General features: G+C 43.5%; 1 pseudogene; it reads right to left on the minus strand.

The window, feature by feature from the left end:
* Positions 1 to 17,168: 17,168 nt before the first annotated feature.
* LOC122098411 lies at positions 17,169 to 17,744 on the minus strand (annotated as a pseudogene).
* Between the last annotated feature and the right edge of the window lie 216 nt (positions 17,745 to 17,960).

Genomic DNA, 17,960 nt, shown 5'->3' on the forward strand with positions numbered 1-17,960 from the left:
CACTCTGAGTAGAATGGAGGAAAACAAATCTCATGCTGAGGAGAACAGCAGTAGAAATAGTTTGTGACAGGGAGCACTATGCTACTAAGACTGCATGCTAAAGAAGGCTTACCTGAGCACTTACCTTGCCGATGACAGTCCCTTTCAACATGTAACATGCTGAGATTCTGAGTAGAAAGATGCATGCTGAGGAGAACTTGAATAGGTGTATTCCTTGATGAAGGCAACTGCTGCTGACTCATCCCCTGCTACACATGAAGAGATGGAAAGATGCATTTGTAAATAATGACTGAGAAAGAAGTATAAAGAATTCCATGCTAAAGAGACCCCAATTTGTCACATACCTGAGTAAGTGGAGCTCAGATAGATGGATTGCAGTTCACAGAGCAGTCCTATATACCATGCTGAGTACAGAGTGAGATAATTCCATGACAGACAAACTTAGAGTGCCCATTTTCCTTCTTGAAAAGAGCTAGAGTAGATGGTTTCAAAGTTGAGCAGAACTAGAACACCTGCATCCCATTTTTGGAATGCAGATGTAGATGCATTCCATGATAAGGACACTTAGCATAGATGCACTTCTTGCTCAGTTGAGTGAGCAACATGAGCTTGATTCCAGGCCTGGAATTCACATTGACTTTCCTCAGGAGACCTGGAGTAAGACCAGTAGCTCTATTTCATCCAAACCAGGTAGAGCAGGAATAGATTAATTCAGCCTGATGAGAGGCAGACTAGACATATTTGATCCAGACAACCTGAAGCAAAGCAGAGGAAACACATCCAATGCTGAAGTGCTTGCAGTAAAAGATGAGGCTGCAAATTCTTCATGCATAATCCAAGCAGAGGGGACCCACTTCATGGCAGGGTGTTGTCGAAGCATTCTATACCTTGCAGAGTTGCTGAAATTCAATACATCCAAAGGATAACTAGGTGAGGTGCATCACACCTTGGAATTCACCTAAGAGAGCTGGAATCAAAGACTTCTGGGATGAGAGAAACAGGAAGGAAGGTTGATAAGGCCAGAGAGTCTCTCTATATATTCCATAGTGTGATGAAGAGAAGATGGACGATTCCACATCCTTGACTGTAGATGTCCAGCTTGTTTAATGAAGCTCATTGAAAGATTTCATACTAAACAGATCTACAGGAGAAGAAATCCAAGCCGACAAGTTTTGAAAACCATACGTTACACATGGAAGAGAGCTGGAGGAGACACATTCCATGGATAGGGGAATTGGAGAAGACACATTCCCTGCTGTAGAAATCCACAGCGGATGGGTTGCCATATGTGGAGAGACAGAATACATGCTGATTAGAACTGCGACAGGCATAGCACATCCTGAGTCGAACTGCTGTTGACAGATGCCATGCTGAGGAGAGCTGGGGTAGATGCACTTCATGCCAAAGAGTGTTATACTCCCCAGTTACTTCTTGGGGAATGCTAGTGTGAACACTTTGCTGATGTGAGCTCCTCTCCACAATGCCAGGATGGCCTCAGCTTCATCAAGAGCCTCTCTTAATGGAGAGAGATGGAGCCGATGCATTCCAAGATGACCTAACCCGCAGCAGACATATTCCAGGCTGCAAGATGGGGGACTAGAAAGTGTCAGGGAAGAAGAGGGCTGCTGTAGACAGGACTCATGTGGATGAAAACCTGAGCAGTTGCACTTCTTGCTTAAATGAAAGGATGTTCCTCATGGAAAAGGGTAAGGGACACACATCCCATGCTGAGGAGAAAATGAGCAGGAGCATTCCTTGCTCAAGACTGCTGGAGTAAACAACTTGTTCAGTGAAGGCAGATGGAAGGTATAGGATGCATGGTGGAATCTCATGCCATGCTGTAAATCCCTGGAGTCCACACATTCCAGTGTAATGAGACAAGAGAGTGACAGTCTATATGTTGAGGATTAGAGTAGACCCGTCCTATGCTATAAGTACACATGTCAACATGCTGAGGAGAACTTTGTTAATAATTACCTACCTGAGGAGGGCTGCATTACACAGATTCCATTCTCAGCACACCTCGAGTAGACAGCTGCCAACACAAGGAAAACTGGAAATGGTACTTACCTTCTGAGTTGAGCTGCACATGTACATTCCATGCTGTGGAGAGCCACAGTAGCGTCATTCCTTCCTGCAGAGACATGAGGGAGGCATAGACCATGAGAAATGAGGTCGAGTGGGCAGATTTCATTGCTGTGAGCAATGAGGGATAAGATGCAGTACTGCATGAGAATACAGAAAGGAGATGATAACAAATGCTTACCCCAACTAAATGCTGAACTTCTCAAGGATGTTTGGAATAGATGCATTCCATGCCAAGGAGAACAGGAGCACATGTGTCCCATGCTGTAGGTAGGTAGCTGGGCATATTTCCACGTTCAGGAATCCTCAAGGGGACATTCAAGTTCCTGAAAAGAGCTGGAATCGATGATAGCTATGCTTGGGAGAATTGGGACCCATCCACTTCATGCTCCAGAAAGTAACAACAGGTACATTCCTTGCTGAGCAACAGTACAGTGGATCTATTCCTTGCTAGAGTGAGCAAGGATGGCCTCCAGTCTGTAGAGACCTGTCCTGGACATTTTCCATCTTCAGGACAACTGAGATAAATTGATTCCAACTTAAGATATGCTGGAAGAGATACATTGTAGATTGTGAACTGGATAGACAAATTATTTTCTGAGGGGCAATGAAGCATACAGATTCCACAGGAGGAAGGCTGGAGGAGCCCCCTTCCTGTCGAGACATGCTGCAGAACAAAATTTCCTGCTCACACCAATGCTGAAAAGACCTGGTCTCAAAGTTGGTGGAGACCTATTCCACATGCCTGGAATTGGAGAATATATATTTCACATACTGACTACTGGAGGAGAAGTATTGTACATGCCAAAAAACTAGAGAAGTCATATTCTTCTTGCTCAAAACTGGAGGAGACACATGACATTCCGGATTAAGAACACTTGAGGAGAGACATTCCACATCAAGTGGAGTTGTATGAACATATTACAAGTGGAGGAAAGCTGGAGAAAGAGTTTGCATGGTGTGCTTATCTGGAGTATACATACTCCTGGTGAAGGGATGCTGGAACAAGAGCTCTAGCTTGTTGAATATTGAATCTCACTCCATTCTTACAGGGATTGGAGGAGATGAACTTCATGCCTTGTATGGGTAGAAAGCAAATGTTTCCTAAGATAGCACCCATGGTGCAATTTATGCACAGCAGAGGACAAGCACTCACATTTCATGCCAAGGTGCATTGCAATCTTTGGCTACAGTGATTTCAAGTTGACAGGAGTAGGTGTAGACAGAATCCAGGCAGTGATGGACTCAACATTTATATTGAATACTAAGTTGAGGCATTTTAGGCCAAGTATCATTTGACGATCCGACTGCATCCTGCAGAATGGCACATTTAAAACCGTTCTTGCTGACAAGAGATGTTTTCAAGACATGCCATCCTGAGAGACTGAGTAGAGACACTCCAAGCTAAAGAGACAGCAATTCTCTGCAGTCCCTGTTGAGGAGAAATGCACTAAAGAATAAGCCATGAAATAACTTGAGGAAATAGACTCTTAAACCTTCCTGAGGAAAACTGGATCTGACACATTCCATGGGAGACATGCAGAAGTCCCTACTGCATGCAGGAGAATTCTGGAGTTCAATCCTCCCTTGATGACCAGAGCTGGATTTGATATTCCTGTGCCTGGAACTGCCTCAGGGAAACCACTGGATGTAGTGAAGGCAATTTATTTTTGGGTCCAGTCGTGGGACCTGAAGTCTGGGCCTGGGCGCTGTCCCTCAGCTCTTCAGCTCAAGGCTAGCGCTCTACCACTTTTGCCACATCGCTACTTCTAGCTTTGTTCTTATTGCTTATGTGGTGCTGAGGAATCGAACCCAGGACCTCAGGCATGCAGGCAAGCGCTCTACCACTGACCAACCTTCCCAGCTCTGAGAAGGCAATTTTTTTCAGAAAAAATTTCTGAAGCAATGTATTCGCTGATGTAGACATCTGGATTGTATGCATTCTGTGCTGAAGATAGCCGTTGAAATGCATTTGATGTTCAGAAGAACTGGAGGAGAAAAGTTCTAGGGTAGAAAATACATGGATACACATTCCCAGAGAAGGAGAGCTGGTCCATTCTTACTCCACTAATAACAAATGAGAAGACTTGCATTCCATGTTTTGTGCAGTGGAAATTAGACCTTCCATATTCAGTAGCAACAGTGCATTCATTTCGTGATGATAACTGGATTCATAAGGTAAACCCAGGCTGGCAAGGCCTTCCCTGTATGGGTGATGGATTCCATGAGGAAAAGCGTTGGAGAAGACACACTCTTTTCTGTACTGGACTTAGCCCCTGTAATGGGCTTGCTCAGAGCTACAGCACAGGTATTGCATGACAAGGAGCAGGAAGTAGCAAGGCTCTATGCTGCCAAAAACTGGAGTTGATGCATACCTTGCTTGCCAAGGAGAACTTCCTATAGCACTTGCCAGTCTGACATGCTGAGCACAGGGATCCCAGCTGGCACACGTAGAGAACGTGTATTCCTTTATGAAGACAGCTGGATGTGATAAAACCCTTCCTGGAGAAATATGGCTGGAGGCAAATGCATTCCAAGCCAAGTCCAAACGAAGAATGGTGCTAAAACACACATTTACCTCTCTGAGGATGAAAGTTGCAGACATATGCCATGCATAGTGATCTTCTACAAGGAGGAGTCAGGCTCTAGGTTCCTGAAAGGCCTAGAGGTCACTCGAGTGAGCAGAAAACCGCTCAGTCACTCTGAGTAGAATGGAGGGAAACAGATCTCATGCTGAGGAGAACAGCAGTAGAAATAGTTTGTGACAGGGAGCACTATGCTACTAAGACTGCATGCTAAAAAATGCTTACCTGGGCACTTACCTTGCCGTTGCCAGTTGCTTTCAACACGTACCATGCTGAGATCCTGAGTAGAAAGATGCATGCTGAGGAGCACTTGAATAGGTGTATTCCTTGATGAAGGCAACTGGTGCTGACTCAGCCCCTGCTGACACCTGCTAAGAAAGGGTGTATTTCAGCACAAAAGGAAATGTAGAAAATCATTCCATCCTGTAGAGATGGAAAGATGCATTTGTATATAATGAATGAGAAAGAAGTATAAAGAATTCCATGCTAAAGTGACCCAAATTGGACACATACCTGAGGAAGTGGAGCTCAGATAGATGGATTGCAGTTCAGGGAGCAGTACTATATTCCATGCTGAGTACAGTGCGATAATTCCATGACACACAAACTTAGAGTGCCCATTTTCTTTCCTGAAAAGACCTGGAGTGGATGGTTTTAAAGTTGAGCAGATGTGGAACACCTGCATCCCATTCCCCGGAAAGCAGATGTAGATGCATTCCATGATAAGGACACTTAGCACAGATGAACTTCTGGCTCATTTGAATGAGCAACATGAGATTGATTCCAGGCCTGGAATTCACATGGACTTTCCTCAGGAGACCTGGAGTAAGACCAGTAGCTCTATTTCATCGAAACCAAGTAGAGCAGGAATAGATTAATTCAGCTTGATGAGAGGCAGACTAGACATATTCAATCCAGACGATTGGAGGCAAACCAGAGAAACCCATCTCATGCTGAAGTGCTTGCAGTAAAAGATGAGGCTTCAGGAGAGCGGCAGCAGAAATAGTCTATGCTTTTTTACCCTCACATGCAAATTTTTTGTGCATAAATCAAGCAGAGGGGACCCACTTGTGGCAATGTGTTGTGGAAGCATTGTGTACTTTGCAGAGATGCTGAAACTCAACACATCCACAGGAGAACTACGTGAGGTGCATCACATGCCTTGGAATACACCTAAGAGAGCTGGAATCAAAGACTTCTGGGATGACAGACACAGGAAGAAAGGTTGATAAGGCCAGAGCGTCTCTCTATATATTCCATACTGTGATGAACAGAAGATGGACGATTCCACATACTTGACCACAGATGTCCAGCTTGTTTAATGGAGCTCATCCATAGATTTCATACTAAACGGATCTATAAGAAAAGCAATCCATGTCGACAATGTTTGAAAGCCATACATTACACATGGAAGAGAGTTGGAGGAAACACAATCCATGGATAGGAGAATTGGAGAAGACATATTCCCTGCTGTAGAAATCCACAGCAGGTGGGTTGCCTGATGTGGAGAGACAGAATACATGCTGATTAGACCTGCAGCAGGCATAGCACATCCTGAGTCGAACTGCTGTTGACAGATGCCATGCTGAGGAGAGCTGGGGTAGATGCACTCCATGCCCAAGAGTGCTATACTCCCAAGTTACTTCTTGGGGAATGCTAGTGTGAACACTTTGCTGATGTGAGCTCCTATCCACAATGCCAGGATGGCCTCAGCTTCATCAAGAGCCTCTCTTAATGGAGAGAGATGGAGCCGATACATTCCAAGATGACCTAACCCGCAGCAGACAGATTACAGGCTGCAAAATGCAGGACTAGAAAGTGTCAGGGAAGAAGAGGGCTGCAGTAGACAGGACTCATGTGGATGAAAACCTGAGGAGTTGCACTTCTTGCTTAAATGAAAGGATGTTCTTCAGGGAAAAGTGTAAGGGACACACATCACATGCTGAGGAGAAAATGAGCAGGAGCATTCCTTGCTCAAGACAGCTGGAGTAACAACTTGTTCAGTGAAGGCAGATGGAAGGGACACATTCCAAGTTCAGGAGGCATGGTGGAATCTCATGACATGCCGTAAATCCCTGGAGTCCACACATTCCAGTGTAATGAGACAAGAGAGTGACAGTCTATATGTTGAGGATTAGAGTAGACACGTCCTATGCTATAAGTACACATGTCAACATGCTGAGGAGAACTTTGTTAATAATTACCTACCTGAGGAGGGCTGCATTACACAGATTCCATTCTCAGCACACCTGGAGTTCACCGCTGCCACCAAAAGCAAAGCTGGAAATGATACTTACCTGCTGAGTTGAGCTGCACGTGTACATTCCATGCTGTGGAGAGCCACAGTAGCTTCATTCCTTCCTGCAGAGACATGAGGGAAGCATAGACCATGAGAAATGAGGTTGATTGGGCCGATTTCATTGCTGTGAGCAATGAGGGATACGATGCAGTACTGCATGAGGATACAGAAAGGAGATGATAACAAATCTTACCCCAACTAAATGCGGAACTTCTCAAGGATGTTTGGAAATGATGCATTCCAGGCCAAGGAGAACAGGAGCACATGTGTCCCATGCTGTAGGTAGGTAGCTGGGCATATTTCCATGTTCAGGAATCCTCAAGGGGACATTCAAGTTCCTGAAAAGAGCTGGAATCGACGATAGCAATGCTTGGGAGACTTGGGATGCATCCACGTCATGCTCCAGAAAGTAACGACAGGTACATTCCTTGCTGAGCAACAGCAGAGTGGATCTATTCCTTTCTAGAGTGAGCTAAAGGAGATGGCCTCCAGTCTGTAGAGACCAGCCCTTGACATTTTCCATCTTCAGGACAACTGAGACAAATGGATTCCAACTTAAGATATGCTGGAAGTGGTAGATTGTAGACTGTGAACTGGATAGACACATTCTTTGCTGAGGGGCACTGAAGCATACAGATGCCACAGGAGGAAGGCTGGAGGAGCCCCATTCCTGGCAAGACAAGCTGCAGACATTAACTTTCCTGCTCACCACAATGCTGAAGAGGCCTGGCACCAAAGTTGGCGGAGACCTATTCCACATGCCTGGAATTGGAGAATATATATTCCACATACAGACCACTGAAACAGAATTATTGTACATGCCAAAAAACTAGATAAGTCATATTCCTCTTGCTCAAAACTGGAGGAGACACGACATTCTGATTGACAAATTTGAGGAGAGACATTCCACATTGAGTGAAGGTGTATGAACATATTACAAGTTCGAGGAAAGGTGGAGATTCATGCATGGTTTGCTTATCTGGAGTACATGCTCCTGGCAGAGGGATGCTGGAACAAGAGCTCTAGCTTGCTGAATGTTGAATCTCACTCCATTCTCACAGGGATTGGAGGAGAAGAACTGCAAGCCTTGTATGGGTGGAAAGCAAATCTTTCCTAAGATAGCACCCATGGTGCAATTCATGCACAGCAGAGGATGAGTACTCACATTTCATGCCAAGGAGCATTGCAATCTTTGGCTACATTGATTCCAAGATGACAGAAGTAGGTGGAGACAGAATCCAGGCAGGGATGGCCTCAACATTTATATTGTATGCTAAGTTGAGGCATTCTAGACCAAGTATCATTGACGATCCAACTGCATCCCGCAGAATGCCACATTTAAAACTGTTCTTGCTGACAAAAGCTTCTTTCAAGACATGCCATCCTGAGAGACTAAATAGAGACATTGCAAGCCAAAGAGACAGCAATTCCATGCATCCCTGTTAAGCAGAAATGAGCTAGAGAAGAAGCCATGAAGTAACTTGAGGAAATAGTCTCTTAAACCTTCGTGAGGAGAACAGGATCTAATCTATTCCATGGCAGATATTCAAAAGTCCCTACTGCATGCAGGAGAATCCTGGAGTTCAAACCTCCCTTGATGACCAGAGCTGGATTTGATGTTTCTTTGCCAGGAACTGCCTCAGGGAAACCATTAGATGTAGTGAAGACATTTTTTTTTTTTTTTTTGGGTCCTGTCGTGGGGCCTGAACTCTGGGCCTGGGCTCTGTCCCTCAGCTCTTCAGCTCACGGGTAGCACTCTACCACTTGAGCCACAACATTACTTCTGTCTTTGTTCTTTTTGCTTATATGGTGCTGAAGAATTGAACCCAGGGCCTCAGGCATGCAAGGCAAGCTCTCTACCACTGAGCCACCCTTGCCAGCCTCGTGAAGGCATTTTTTTTTTTCAGATAAAACATCTGAACCAATGTGTTCCCTGTTGTAGACATCTGGATTACATGCATTCTGTGCTGAAGATAGTCATGGGAAATGCATCTGACGCTCAGAAGCACTGGAGGAGAATACATTGATACACATTCCCAGGGAAGGAGAGCTGGTCCATTCTCAATCCACTAACAACAAATGAGAAGACTTGCATTCCATGTTTTGTGCAGCTGGAAATGAGCCCTTCCATATTCAGTTAGCACCTGTGCATATATTTCATTCTGATATCTAGATTCATAAGGTCAAGCCAGGCTGGCAAGGCCTTCCCTGAATGGGTGATGGATTCCATGAGGAAAAGAGTTGGAGAAGACACACTCCTTTCTGTACTGGGCTTAGTGCCTGTACTAGACTTGCTCAAAGATACAGCACAGATATTCCATTACAAGGAGCAGGAAGTAGCAAGTCTCCATGCTGCCAAAAACTGGAGTTGATGTATACCTTGCTTGCCAAGGGGAACTTCCTATAGCACTTGCCAGCCTGACATGCTGAGCACAGGGATCCCAGCTGGCACATGCAGAGAACGTGTATTCCTTGGTGAAGACAGCTGGATGTGATAAAATGCTTCCTGGGGAAATATGGCTGGAGGCAAATGTATTCCAAGCCAAGTCCAAACGAAGAATGATGCTAAAACACACATTTACCTCTCTGAGGATGAAAGCTGTAGACATATGCCATGCAGAGTGTATGTGACCAGATCAAATTCTACAAGGAGGATGCAGGTTCTAGGTAACTGAATGGCCTAGAGATCACTCAAGTGAGCAGAAACCACTCAGTCACACTGAGTAGAATGGAGGGAAACAGATCTCATGCTGAAGAGAACAGCAGTAGAAACAGTTTGTGACAGGGAACACTATGCTACTAAGACTGCATGCTAAAGAATGCTTACATGAGCACTTACCTTGCTGATGACAGTCGCTTTCAACACGTACCATGCTGAGATCCTGAGCAGCAAGATGCATGCTGAGGAGAACTTGAATAGGTGTATTACTTGATGAAGGCAACTGCTGCTGACTCACCTCCTGCTGACACCTGCTGCGAAAGGGATGCATTTTTAGAACAAGAGGAAAATTAGCAAATCATTTCACCTGTATTGAACATAATACTGGAATTATCATTTACCCTGCTGATCAGAGCTGGAATACATGGATGATGTCATGCTGAGAAGAACCAAATATTCCATGCTGAATAGAGATGATGCCAAAATATTCCATTCTGAAAGTATTGGCGAAGATCAGTTTCACTATATGAAGAGATGTAAGGCATTGATTCCATCCTGAAGAGATGGAAAGATGCATTTGTAAATAATGAATGAGAAAGAAGGATAAAGGATCCAAGCTAAGGAGACCCCAATTTGACACATACCTGAGTTGGTGGAGCTCAGACAGATGGATTGCAGTTCAGAGAGCAGTCCTATATACCATGCTGAGTACAGAGCGAGATAATTCCATGACAGACTATCTTTGCTAAACAGACCTAGAGAAGACTGTTTCACTGTTGATCCGAACAGGAACATATTCATTCTAGAGGTTTTTGTGGGAAGCACAGGTATATTCCCTATTGAGGAGAGCTTGGATGATTGTTTCCTCATAGTGCTGGACTAGATTTGGACTACATGTGTACTTTGCATAGGAGAACTCAAGTACATAAATTTCATTCATAAGCAGACCGAGTTGAAAAGCATTGCATGATTAGAAGATTGGAGGACATACATTTCATTAAGAAGGGAGCTTTTGGAGACACATTCCATGTTGAGGAGAACTGGTGAAACATTTTGTGCTGACAAAATCAGCAGTAGACACATTCTCTGATACAGAAAGCTAGAATACATGCATTCCATGTTGAGGAGAGCTGGGGGAGTCTCCAATTTGAAGTGGAGTGCTCAAGCTGTCTTCTTCTCTTTTTATACTAGAAATGATACCACAGTGAGCTCAGCAGATTAATTTCTTGCTGAGAACAGGAGCAGACATACTGCATGCAGAGGAAAGCGCTTTTATTCCAAGTGGAGGAGACATAAACAGGTTTCATGCCATGTTGAAAATAATGTTTCATCATTCCATCAGGAGAATTTAGAGACACATTCTATGTCTCCCTAAAGAAAATATATTAGACACATTCTATGCTATACAGACACATATTGGAAATGGATGCCATGCTGAGAGTTGAGTTAGAAATTACTTACCTGAGAAGGGCTGCATTAGACAGATTCCATTTGGAAAATAGCTGGAGTATACACATTCTACAAACAGTACAGCTGGAAATAATTACCTTTTGAATAGACCTGCACTTGAAGATTTCTATGCTGTGGTCAGTGACAGTAGCTTCATTCCATCCTGCAGAAACACAAGTAAACATAGAGCATGAGGAATGAACTCAAGTACATTAATTCCATTTAGCAGACAGAACGAAGTGATCAATTTCATAGTCTTAGCAAAGAAGGAATAGATTCAATCTTGCATGAGGATTCAGAATGGAGATGGTTCCATGCTACGTAGTGTGTGTCCCAAATAAATGCTTACCTTACAGAGGGGAGCTGAAATAGATGCATTCCATGCCCAGGAGAACAGGAGCATGTATGTTCCATGCGGAGGGGAGTGGCAGGAGTTGTTTCAATGATGAAGAATCCTCAAGGGATTTTATTTTCCTGTTGAGATCTGGAATCTATGGTTGTCATGCCAAGGAGTCTTGGAAGACATCCACTTCTTCGTCTAGGCATCAGTGGGCAGAAACATCTCATGCGTAGAATAATTAGAGTGTATCTAATCCTTGCTGGAGTGAGCAAAAGGAGGTGGGCATCAGACTTGGTTTTAATATTTTCTGTACTCAAAGGATCTGGAAAAAATAGATTCCAATTTCAGGAGTGCTGGACAAAATGTATTTTAAAGGGCTACGAACGAGTGTAGAAATATTCCATGCATAGAGGTGCTGGTGCAGACACAGTCCACATGAGAAAGGCTGGAGGAGCCACATTTGTGGTGATACAACCAGCAGCAATCCCTTTTCGTGACCATCACATTGGAGGAGGTAGACTCCATGCTGGGAAGTCCTGGACTTAACCTGGAATTGACATACTCCACAGTCCCCACATTAGGTGAACATATTCTCCATGCCTAAAGTTGAGGAGACATTTGCAGGCTGACAAAAGGTGAGGCAAGGCATTCTATATTGAAGGGAGATGGTCGACCCATTGTATGTGGAGGAAAGCTAGAGAAACACATTGTAGGGTGTGCAGACATGAGGACACACACTCCAAGCTGACAAGTGCTCAAACAAGAGCCTTTCACGGATGAAGAGTGTTCTTTTATACAACCTTCCCAAATGAAGAGACCTGGAGAGTGTCATTCCATTCTCAAATGGACTAGAGGAGATGGATTGCAGGCATTGTACAGCTGGAAGGCTGACACTTTGTAAGACAGCACCTGTGGCTGCAATTCATGCAGAGTAGAGATGGAGTAATCACATTTCATATTGAGGTGCATTGCAAACTTTGGGTTACCTGGATTCCAAAATGACAAATTTGAATAGGTGGATTCCATACAGAGATGGGCTAAAGAAGTTGCATCCCATACTCAGAGTTATTTATAATCAATATATTCTAGGCTAAGTTCCACCGTACTAGCCAATTACATATGCAGGTATGCCACACTTGCACCTTACATTGCTGACAAAAGCTGTTTTAAGGACATGCCATACTGAGAGACTGAGTAGAGAAATTCCAAGGAAAACAGAGTCCAACTGGGTACATTCCAAGATAATGAGAAATGCAGGAGGCAAGATTCCATGCAACAGACTGCTGGAGTAAACATACCTTACCGAGGAAAACTGGAGCTGATCCATTCCATGAAAGAAATACAGAAGTCTCTACTCCTTGTAAGAAATCCTGGAGTTGAGATCTACTTTGCTTACCAGAACTGGAATTGAGGGTTCCTGTGCCAAGAACAGCCTCAGGGAAACCAATGCTGAGAAGTTCTGAAGGAGACACATTTCCCATGGAAGGGAACTGAGCAAACATAATTCCCAGGTGAAAACACCTGTATTACATGCATTTTCTGCTAAAGATAGCCATGGGAAATACATTTCATGCTCAGAAGAGCTGGAGAAGAAACAGTTTATGTGGAGAATACATTTATATACATTCTCAGTGAAGAGATGGTTCATTCTTATGATATTACTTACAAAATTGCAGGATAAGCATTCCATGCTTTATAAGGCTGGAAATAAGATTTTCCTTACTGAGTGAGCCCCTATGGATGCATTTCATGCTGAGCAGAGGAATTGTACGGAACGTAACAGACTGGAGAGACATGCGTAAATGGGTGATGGATTTCTTGATGACAGGAGTTGGAGAAGACACATTCCTTTCTATGCTGGGCTTCATCAGAGCTGCAGTGCACATCTTCCATAACAAGCTGCACTGTACTAGCTAGACTTCATGCTGACAAAATCTGGAGTTGATACATATGTTGCCAAATGAACTGTCTTTCACACATCCTATGCTGACATCCTGTGGGCAGGGATCTCAGCTAGGCATAACTATAGAGTTGGTGCTTTCCTTCATCAAGACCATTGGAGTTGATACATTTCTTCCTGAGAAATCAAGCTGGAGCAAATGCATTCAAAGCCAAGGAGAAATGGGAAATTCACATGCCACGCTGATGGATGCTACAGTAGACACTTACCTTTCTGAGGAGGAAAGCCACAGACCCTTCCCATGCTGAGAATAAATCCATCTCATGTGGAATACAGCCAAATCAGATGGTTTCCAAGCTGGGAAGAGATGGAAAACATTAGTTGTATGCTTTGAAAAAAGTAAACTCATCAGTGTGTAAGAAAACGTCCCAAAGTGAAAACTTACCTCTATGAGGAAAACACCAGTTACTGAATTTCATGCACAAGACACATGGAATGCTTGCATCAGTACTGAGGAGAGCCAGAGATGATGCCTTTGACATAGAACAGAATTGCCTATGATGAATTCATGCTAATCTGAACCGGAGGATACAAACCCATGCTCTAGGGTACTAGACTGCATATGATCTTTTAAAAAGAGCCAGAATAAAGGAAATTTTTGGTGAGGACATCGTGAAGGAAACCAATCCAAACGCAAGGGCAAATTCGAGGCTGAGAGGAGCTGGAGAAGGCATAATCCATGCGGAGGTGCATTTCATGAGCAAAACAGCCATGGAGAGATTTTCTTGCTCTTGAGGAAAATTTCAAACCATATATACCATGCAAAGTACAGATCAAGTCATATCCCGGCATGGTGAGAAGAGCTGAAGAACAGAGAGTTCATGCTGAGGATAGACAGATTAGATGGACTATGTAGATTCCATGTGGAGGGCAGAATATATGGTATGTCTTCAGTATTGATGAAAACTGTTGCAAATGCATATATGGTAGACTCTGTAGCACAGAGAACTGAAGTAGGCATCTTGATGTGCACAGCTGCTTTTGAAAACACATTGACGAAAAGAATTGTAATAGGTATATTCTTTGTCCAGGCATGGAGTGTTGAAATAGACACTTAGATTGCTGATTGCTTTCCATACCCAAAATAATCTCACAGGACTGAGTCCACAAGAAATATGGTTGAAGCCAGGCACTGGTGGCTCACGCCTGTAATCCTAGCTACTCAGGAGGCTGAGATCTGAGGATCGTAGTTCAAAGCCAGCCCGGGCAGGAAAGACTGTGAGACTCCTATCTCCAATAAACCACCAGAAAAAAAGAAGTGGTGCTGTAGCTCAAGTGGTAGAGTGCTTGCCTTGAGCTGAAGAGCTGAGGGACAGCACTCAGGCCTGGAGTTCAAGCCCCATGACTGACAAAAAAAAAGAAAAAAGAAAAAAGAGATATATAGTTGAAGAAGACGGTAGTGTCCAATAGACAAGAAAACACATTGTTTGAGGAGAAGAGAGGTTAGCAATATTCCATACTTTGGAGCCCCTGGTGACATCACTTTGACATTGCAGAAGACTGGAGTTGACCCATGGTATGCTAAATGGATATGCTGCAGACAGATTCTGCATAGCAAGATATATGAGAAAAATCCATCACACAAATAAGCTCCAGTAGATACACTAAGCCTGGAAAAGAGTCTGAAGAAATAAATTCCATGCTCTGAGAAGGTAAAGACAAATGTCAGATGATGGCAGAGAAAAAAATAGGATTTCATGCTAAAGAGAGAACAAAATGACACCCATCTTCCTTAGAAGAATTAGAATAGATGAATTCCCTGCCAAGGAGGACAGTTGTAATTGTAATCCATGCTGAGCAGAATGAAACATACTGATAAAATGAGAAAGACACTTGAACTGGACCTTCACCTTCTGACCAAGCTGAACTAGATGGCTTCAGCATTGGAATAAACATACTGTCTTTCCTGAGAGTAGTAGTACATGCTTTTGTGCAGAAAAGAATTACATTGCATTCCCTTTCTGTCACAGCCCTGCCAGCATCTACTATTTTTTGTTTGCTTGATAATGGTTATTCTAACTGGGCTAAAGTAGAATCTCAATGTTGTTTTGATTTGCATTTCTTTGATGGCCAGATATGTTGAGCATTTCTTCATTTGTCTATTGGCCATTCTTATTTCTTCTTCAGAGAAATTTCTCTTCAAGTCTTTAGCCCATTTCTTAATGGAGTGGTTGTTTCTTTGAGCATTTGTTTTTGGGGATTTAATTTTTTGACCTCTAAATATATTTTAAATATTAGGCCCCTGTCTATTGTATAGAGAGTAAAGATATTCCAATGTCTGGACTTTCCATTTATTTTGCTAGCTATGTCCTTTTCCTGGCAGAAATGCTAGAGATTAATACAGTCCCATTTATCCAGCCTTTCTTTAATTTGTTGTGTTTCTGGATCTTAGAAAGATTCAACCTGTACCAAGAAGCCCTAGTGTTTCCTTCAAAACTCCCTGTAATAGTTTCAGGGGATCGTCTTACATTGAGGTCTTTGGTTCATTGGGATTTGACTCTGAAAACATTCAGGAAATTTGAAAGCAAAGGCAAAACATAGGAATAAAGATATCCCACAAAATTTCTGTTTGGTTACCCTAGTTGGCCTGAGTCCATACAAATACTGCTTACATCTCTTAGTAATGCTTCCACTACATATCTGATTCTAGGAGATGAAGCTCTGCAACTCTACTTTGGAAATGGACTTCATCTTCCCAGGCATTCTGACTGACAGCAGGCTTCCTACTCTGTACACAATCACTGACCTGTAATGGACTACTGGTCCTTGCTATCACATGGATGTGAGGTTCCTACTGCCCATGTACCTGCTGCATAGGTAATTCTTTCTAATCCTCACATCAAGTTTCACCCCACAGCCATCTCCTTTGGAGCCCATGCCTTTCTGAATTCTTGGAACTGATGCAATGTGGGGCAGAGGTTCTCTATCTTATGACAAGTGTGTGGTTTTTGGCATCATCTGAACTACATGATATGCATGGAATCATGTTTCATTTGGATTCTGGTGACCACATTATGGATCCTTACCTCTCTGAGCAGCCTTGGATATGTCACATACTTTTTGCACTATCCCTTTTGCAAAGGCTAGATGACTAAACACATAAACTGTGATATCCTACCACTGCTGAAGCTGGCCTGTGCAGATGCATCTAGATAAGAACTTTAAGGTTTGTATGATGGGTTTGATGTTACTGATTACCCACTTTCTGCCATTCTGGTGTCTTACACACTAATTCCTCTCCTCAAATGAAGGATGGAATAAAGCCCATGTCAACCTGCTCTTCTGGCTGTACTTGGGATGCATTAGGGGTCTGTCATTGTCATGTGTGTTCTTCCCATTTCTTTCCATAGGCCCAGACATGACAAGCTCCTCTCCTTTTTCTACACAATGGTCACCTCAGCCCTGAACCTTCTTTTCTATAGGCTGAGAAATAAGGATGTCATGGGGGCCTTGAAGAGAGCCCTTGCAAAACATATCCTGCCTTCACAACCCAGTGTTTAGGACTTGCTTGTTATCATTTCTTCTCCCCATTGAATGAATGCCAGCATATAATCTTCCCTATTAGGCTCAGCCCGAGAGTTTATATACACTATTTTTTTCTTGCTGTCATTTATGAGGCACTCATTATTTATACCTGGAAGAAATACTGCATACTTGTGTTTTTGTTTTCCATTTCATAACAAGATTATGAAGAGTTGGTCTAAAATATTTACAAGTCTAACACAACTAAGTTATTTCTAACTGCCTTTGAAATATAAAGAAAACTAAATCTAAGTGAAACTGTGTTTATGAGACTAGGGAGTTTTAAGCTCATGATTTGGTTATGAGAGCAATTTATCTCATCTCAGAGAAGACAAAAATGGTGTTGAGTCATGAAAACCCCAATCAATTATTTTTAGCATGCCTCTTAAATTTTCTATACCGTTTTCTTGTCTTCTGTTTCTGAGTCATGAACAGGTAACCATTTGAGGGGATGTATTTGATAGGCAGCCATGGAGGAAGTATCTGCAAACACAAGAAAGCAAATCTGGCCATAACTATATAGACTGCCCACCCAAACTGTTCAGCCACGCACCCATAGATAAATACAACTATTGCAGAAAAAAGAATAATTCCTTGAAACATCTGTTCAGCTAGCTTCTGCCCCTGGTAAGCCATCTCTGTGGGGAGCGCGCTGAGATATTCCTGCATTAAGTTAGCTAAGGTGGCTGGCAGGGAGGCGAGGGCGAATGACAGTCAGGAACTGCAGAGGTCCGAACAGGACACCTAGAGAGGACTGGCAGGCCAGACAAGCCCCTACCTGCGACTGCCCCGGAAGCCGATGTCTCCGAAGGGCGGGGATAACCCCAGGCCTCGCCCTGTGCCATGACCCTTTTGCACCTGCTTGCAGCCTGGCGTCAGGCCTGCTGCTTGGGCAGTGGAGGTGGTTGAACTGAGGCATCGCGCACCCGAGAGTGGTTCGCCATCAGGGAAACTGAGGGGCCAGGAGCCCAAGCTCTGGTCCCATAAAGTGTTGTAAGCCGTGCCTTCGCGGCTTAACGGCTGCGTCTCCATGGCGACCTACATACACTTTTGAAATTATA

Source organism: Dipodomys spectabilis, unplaced genomic scaffold (genome assembly GCF_019054845.1).
Source record: "Dipodomys spectabilis isolate Male_0828 unplaced genomic scaffold, ASM1905484v1 ptg000477l, whole genome shotgun sequence".
NCBI lineage: Eukaryota > Metazoa > Chordata > Mammalia > Rodentia > Heteromyidae > Dipodomys > Dipodomys spectabilis.